The 5,932-nt window shown below is 46.0% G+C and overlaps 1 non-coding gene across 1 annotated transcript; it reads left to right on the top strand.

Moving 5' to 3' along the window:
- Positions 1–694: 694 nt before the first annotated feature.
- trnan-guu (transfer RNA asparagine (anticodon GUU)) lies at positions 695–768 on the top strand. The gene has a single exon. It is a non-coding gene; the product is annotated as a tRNA-Asn (tRNA).
- The last annotated feature ends 5,164 nt before the right edge of the window (positions 769–5,932 follow it).

Below are 5,932 nucleotides of genomic sequence, written 5' to 3'. Positions count from 1 at the left end.
TAAAATCTTTGAAACAATTCTCAAAAACAACAAAATCATCTCCAACAGTACACTTTGGCTCGGCCTTTTCTCATCCACACCATCAGTTTCCTCTCTTTGCTCTCTGCTAATTATCGATGCAGATCAATTCACACAGATGCCATCGAGGCTATGGTTTTACAAGTAGCTGTTTCTGTTTCACACTGTTCATCACAGTTTGTACTTCAGTCTTGCCAGGTAAAAAGTGCGTTGGCATTGCAATGTATTCATGTAAAATGCTTGGCATGGAAAGAAAATGCAAAGTTTGTCGAGTTAGCGAGTAGGTGACGAGGTTTGGGGTTGATGTGCGTTGCTTTCAATCTTTGAAATTTCACCAAGCAAAGAAACGGTGAATTGAACTGTCCGCAGTCAGGACCTGAAAAGGAATTAATACCTAATACCGGCTTCAGGACAATCAGAATACTTCGTCACAGACAAGGCACCGGAAGGCTGGAAGGTAAATCACACCGGTTGTGGGAGAGCTGGTTGGTGGTGACATGGAAGTGTCTGCAGTTTGTGGGACCAGACTGCTTCCACACATCCACAATGAACGTCCCACCCTTTACTTGGGAAAAGTACAACTGAGAGTGGACAAGTTCCATCCCGGTCAGAGCAATCTGAACTTTAACTGACTGACACCCTGGTTTGGGATGTCTTGCAGTGTGTAATTATGTCAGTCTCTGTGGCGCAATGGGTTAGCGCGTTCGGCTGTTAACCGAAAGGTTGGTGGTTCGAACCCACCCAGGGACGAAGCATTTGAATGTTTTTCCCCGTGGATTCGGTGCTGAACGATTTCAGGTTGTCATTGTGCGTTTTGGCTGCGCGAATATACTCCACAAACATTGCCAGCTGTGCTGTTATCCAGTGAGTTCACACTCCAGTATTTTTATGAGCATTCAGTTTGAGTGTATACAGAACTGAACAGAGATATCAGAAAATTTAACAAGGTTGTGGGACATTGTTTTTTGTTAATATTGAACCACTAATATGAATAAATCCATTTCTTCAAATATTTAATTGAACATGTTTTCAAGATGTTTCCGCGCAGTTTCGAACCAGGGACATTTCGCGTGTGAGGTGAATCTAATAACCACTTCATTACGGAAACACTGCAGCAATGTTCGGAACATAACCAGAGCTTTAACCTACACAGCTGGCCTATACTTCAGGACCTGGTTTTATGAGAATAGAAAGACGGTGCTATATTTAGGAAGGCTGTGAGTGTGGCAGGAATTGATCGAGTGTTTCCCAGACTTTACACATAGGAACACGAGGTGACCATTGAGCAGCGAGTGGTTAGGATCTGGAATGCACTGCTTGAAAGGGCGGTGGAGGCCGACTCAACCTTATCTTTCAAACGGGAGCTGGATCAGTGTCTGAAGGAACAACCATTGCAGGGCTACAGGGAAAAGGCGGGGGAGTGGGACTCGCTGAGAGTCGGCACGGGCTCGACGGGCCGAATGGCCTTCCGTGCTGTAACCATTCCATAATTCTATAAGTTAGTGGCACATTTCATAGTGTGGGTGGAAGCAGAACATTTCAAAGGGACATGGATTGAGTCGGCAAAACTCGAGGCATCTGATTCAGGAGATTCGGGGGGCGCAGAAATTCGGAAGTTTAATGACTTTGAAAGGAACATTTTTGTTTTGAGCAGTTACGGTCAGAGAAATGTTTGTGAAAGGAATTTTTTGAACAGAGGAATGCAGCATTTAATCTTCTGCCTGAACACTTCTTCCTGGGTGTCGGGGTCATATTTCTTTTCGAGGTTATTCTTCTCAAAAAGGAGTTAGATGTAGTCCTTCAGACGAGGGGGATCAATGGCTATGGCTAGAAAGCAGGAATAGGGTATTGAAGTTGCGTGTTCAGCCATGAAATCATTGAATGGCGGTGCAGGCTCAAAGGGCCGAATGGCCTACCCATGCACCTATTTTCTATGTTTCTTGAATTTATATTTCCTTTGGTGTTTCACAATAACCAGACCTTTGCTCTAAAGTCTTTCTCACTGTTTCCCCAGTCTCCTGTTGATGTTACCAGCAATGAACATTTTGAACCAGACACCGAAAACACACTGTGCAAATTGGGACAGTTAACGTGGGGCTCGAACCCCCACATTCGAGATTAAGATTCTCATGCTCGACCGATTGATCTCATGGGGCTTCCACCAAATAGACGTTTTTTCGTTGATTGCAGCCAGGTGCCTGTTGGCTCCGCCCCAGATGTTTAAACTTGCTGTCAAGGAACTGCCAGGATCTTCTTGAATGGTGGACAAGGCTCGAGGGGCCGAATGGCCTACTCCGGCCCCTAATCCTTACATGTTTATGACCTTATGACCTTTCACAGGAGAACAAACTCGCCCCTGAGCATGCATGAGGAGATAGCTCCAGAAAATATTCCCACCCGGTGAGCTTTCGCGTGTGAGGCGAACGTGTTAACCGCTACACTGTGGAAACATCTCCACTTTCAGCACCAGGTCAGACGGAAATGTTAAGCGAGCAGGTGAACTGCTGAATCCCACTTTGAAGGAGTTGATCGTGGTGTCAAACAAAGAGTTTCACTTCATGATTAAAAATAAGAAATGTCAGATTTAAACACAGACCTCGAGAGAAGACTGCAACCTGAACACAGCACCTGAGACCGCTCGGCCATCCTGACTATTTAATGCTGTATGTGGCCATCTGCAGGTTGATTTTTAACTTTTGTATCCTGTCACATGAAATAAATGAGGGCAGCAGGTGTATCTCTGTCTGACACCGGGGAAACAGTGAGACAGGCCTTGGAGCAAGGGTCTGGTTATTGCCAAACAGCAAAGAAAATATTAATTCTGGAAGAACAATATCTAAAAGTACAGTAACCCTGATGTGATTTAAACACGCTACCTTCGGAACTGAAATCAGTCACGCTACCATTGCGCCACGAGGTCTACATCATAAGACTCAGATATTCGTCTATATGAAGGTGTCACAGTACAAGGAGCTTTAAAATCTCCGCCCATTCCCACCTGGTGTCAGAAGCAGCGCTCACCTCCCAGTCACTGTATGTTTTTTTCTTAAACTTTTGTGTTGCTTTCACGGGAAAGCATCATTAATTAACCCCTCACTTTCTTTTGCACAATGAATGAAATGCCAACTGAGGGACAGTCGATACTTCAATCATTTGTCTTGTGCTTTGGGGAGCGGGCAGGGAAGTGGACCTGAGTCCATGATCGGATCAGCCATGATCGTATTAAATGGCGGAGCAGGCTCGAGGGGCGTATGGCCGACTCCTGCTCCTATTTCTTATGTTCTTTTTTTATTCTGCATGTTGATCCATTTTACACAGTGTATTCTAGGATCTGGTTCAAAATCTTCATTGCCGATGACATCAGGAATCTGGGGCAACTTCTGTCAAATTTAATAGCACCGGTTATTCCGACCATGCACAGAAAATAGAATCAGCAGTGAAGATAAAAGCCCACGGTGCTCATTTTCAGATTCAACGCAGTAGGATTTCAAATAAAGTTTAAGAATTTTACAGTGAAAAGATTTGGAAGTGTTACTTGTATTTGTGTGTGTAATTAAACTTTGTGGCGTCTGACTCGCGTTCATGCCTCTGCTGAATAAGAAAGGAGGGTTTGACGTTGACCAGACTGCACTGCCCCTGATATTTGTGAGCTCATCCTTTATATTCAGTGGTTTCTCGCCGTTTGATGGGCTGCAGTGTAGCGGATATCACGTTGGCCTCACACGCGAAAGGTCCCCGGTGGATCCGTTTTCTCTACTGAAAGTTATCTGTTTATTGAAGTGAAATAAAGAACACTTAAGGAATAAGGGATCCCTTTTGCCAGGAGAATAAATGGCAAATAAAAACAGCAAATGCTGGAAATCTCAGCAGGTCAGGCAGCATTTTCCAGGAGACGAAACTCGCCTCTGATTGTTCGTCTATAGCAAGTTAAAACATAATGCTCCTTCCCGGGATCGAACCTCATACCTTTAATGTGTAATGCAAATGTGATAAGCAAACGTGATAACCACGACACGACAGGAACCTCTGGCACAGCTGGCACAACAGAGGGGAGCTGACCAGTGAGCTCCCTCTGTGCTGATCAGGAATGTGTTGGCTCACCTGAAACAACTTCTGTCCCACACTGAAAGTTCTCAATCCTTCTCCTCCACTGCCCTTTGGAGAAATGTCACGGATCACCCAGCCACTGTGTTCACTTCCACATCCTCACAGGGGGACCACAGAGGCTCCTACCGTCTCCCCGCGATCAGCGAACTCACCCAGTTTACAAAATTAAACCCGGAACACGTGCCCGGCAAAGGGCAGGAGAAGCCAGATCGTCTGTAAGCTCGGTCTATCACAGAAAGTATTGGTATTCATGCTGATTAAAGCAATTATTAATCATCTCACAGAACTCAATTATTTTTATGCAATGAATTCATCGACAATTGAAACCAGGTTAGTGCGCCGGATCTTAACCCCTCGACCACCAGGGAACAGTTATGATACATGTAGATATATTTATATATATTCTTATTTGAACCTGAATATCAACGGCTAGCTACCTAGCCCTCATGGTGCAACGGTAGTGCGTCTAACTTTGAGTGAGAGAAATTGTTCCACAGTGATACCCATTTCATCTTTTGTTCCCTTTTAAACACTAGAAACTGAGACAGGAGGAATAAATAGAGCAATAAAAGCACAGGGATAAAGACAAGAGGAAGAGAGAAGGGGAAAGATACTGTCCCCACCCAGAACTAATGCAGAAAACCCTCTGCTGTGCTCGGGGTGGCCACCCACAGCCTGGATACACGAACGGAAGAACACCAGCGGCAGGTCTGGGCCATAAAAGGAACGGCGAGCGGCCCTGGGAGCAGCTTGGAGCTACCGGGAGACGACACCAGGGAGCAGCGCGAGCCGGTGCAGGAGAGCGGCGGCAGCGAAGACTGACGTCATCAAGGTCAAGGTCGGTGATTGGAGCGTGGGCAGATACAGCAGGAGCGGCGAGATCGGGGCGAAGGAACGGCGAGAGACTGTGGTGGGATATGATCAGGGCCCAGGAGAGGCATGAGTTCAGGGCCAGGGGCCCAGGGTTAGCACGGGCCCAGCCCACACTGCGATATGTGTGTGCACTAGGTCCGTGCAGCAGAGCTGGTCTCCAGTCGACCTGCTTAACCCTTGCCACTGGACCAAGACCTCGCTCTGTCAAGCCCGTTTGATGGCTGGGGTGCAACGGCCATCACAACTAAAGAAAATCCACGCACAGGCATCTTCCACCCTTCGGGATGTCGTTCGGGCCCTTCATTGAAACACCTGTGAACTCATCCTTTTTTGGCGTGGAAGCAAGTCATCCTCGTTTCGAGGGACCGCCTATGATGATGATGATGATGGATACATTAACGTCCCAACAGCTCATTGACTGCAGGAGTGGGACCGTGCGGCACTTCAGAAAACATGTCGAAAAGGCAAAGTCACTGATTCAGTCTCATGTGCTCCTCCGATCAAGAATAACAACATACACTAAAAATGCTTCAATAATGGTTACACTTTATCTCCGTGCAGCCTCTACAGTCTAAAGACACCACAACGGTAGTGCGAATACATTCTTCCCATCAAAGTTCTATTTGTGCTACTTTGTTGTGGCAACTCTTGATTGCAGTCACCAAGATATCCCTTGAGATAGAGGGTACAACTCATGCTTTTCCTTTGGCAATGCATTTAATAATCTGAGAAGATTTGACTGGAGGTTTATTAACAGATAACACTTCGTAAGGCCTTAATCTCCATATTTGCGAAGCAGTTGGCTCGTTGGTCTAGTTTTATGATTCTCACTTTGGGGTTGTTACTTGAAATTTGCGAGCAATCCCGGGCGAGCCCTTTTTTTGCCGTGAATTTTGAATTTGCATCGAACTTTTGCAAAGAAGGACTTGCATTT

This window comes from Pristiophorus japonicus, unplaced genomic scaffold (genome assembly GCF_044704955.1).
Source record: "Pristiophorus japonicus isolate sPriJap1 unplaced genomic scaffold, sPriJap1.hap1 HAP1_SCAFFOLD_75, whole genome shotgun sequence".
In the NCBI taxonomy this organism is placed as follows: Eukaryota; Metazoa; Chordata; class Chondrichthyes; family Pristiophoridae; genus Pristiophorus; species Pristiophorus japonicus.
This window is presented reverse-complemented; position numbering and strand designations above follow the sequence as displayed.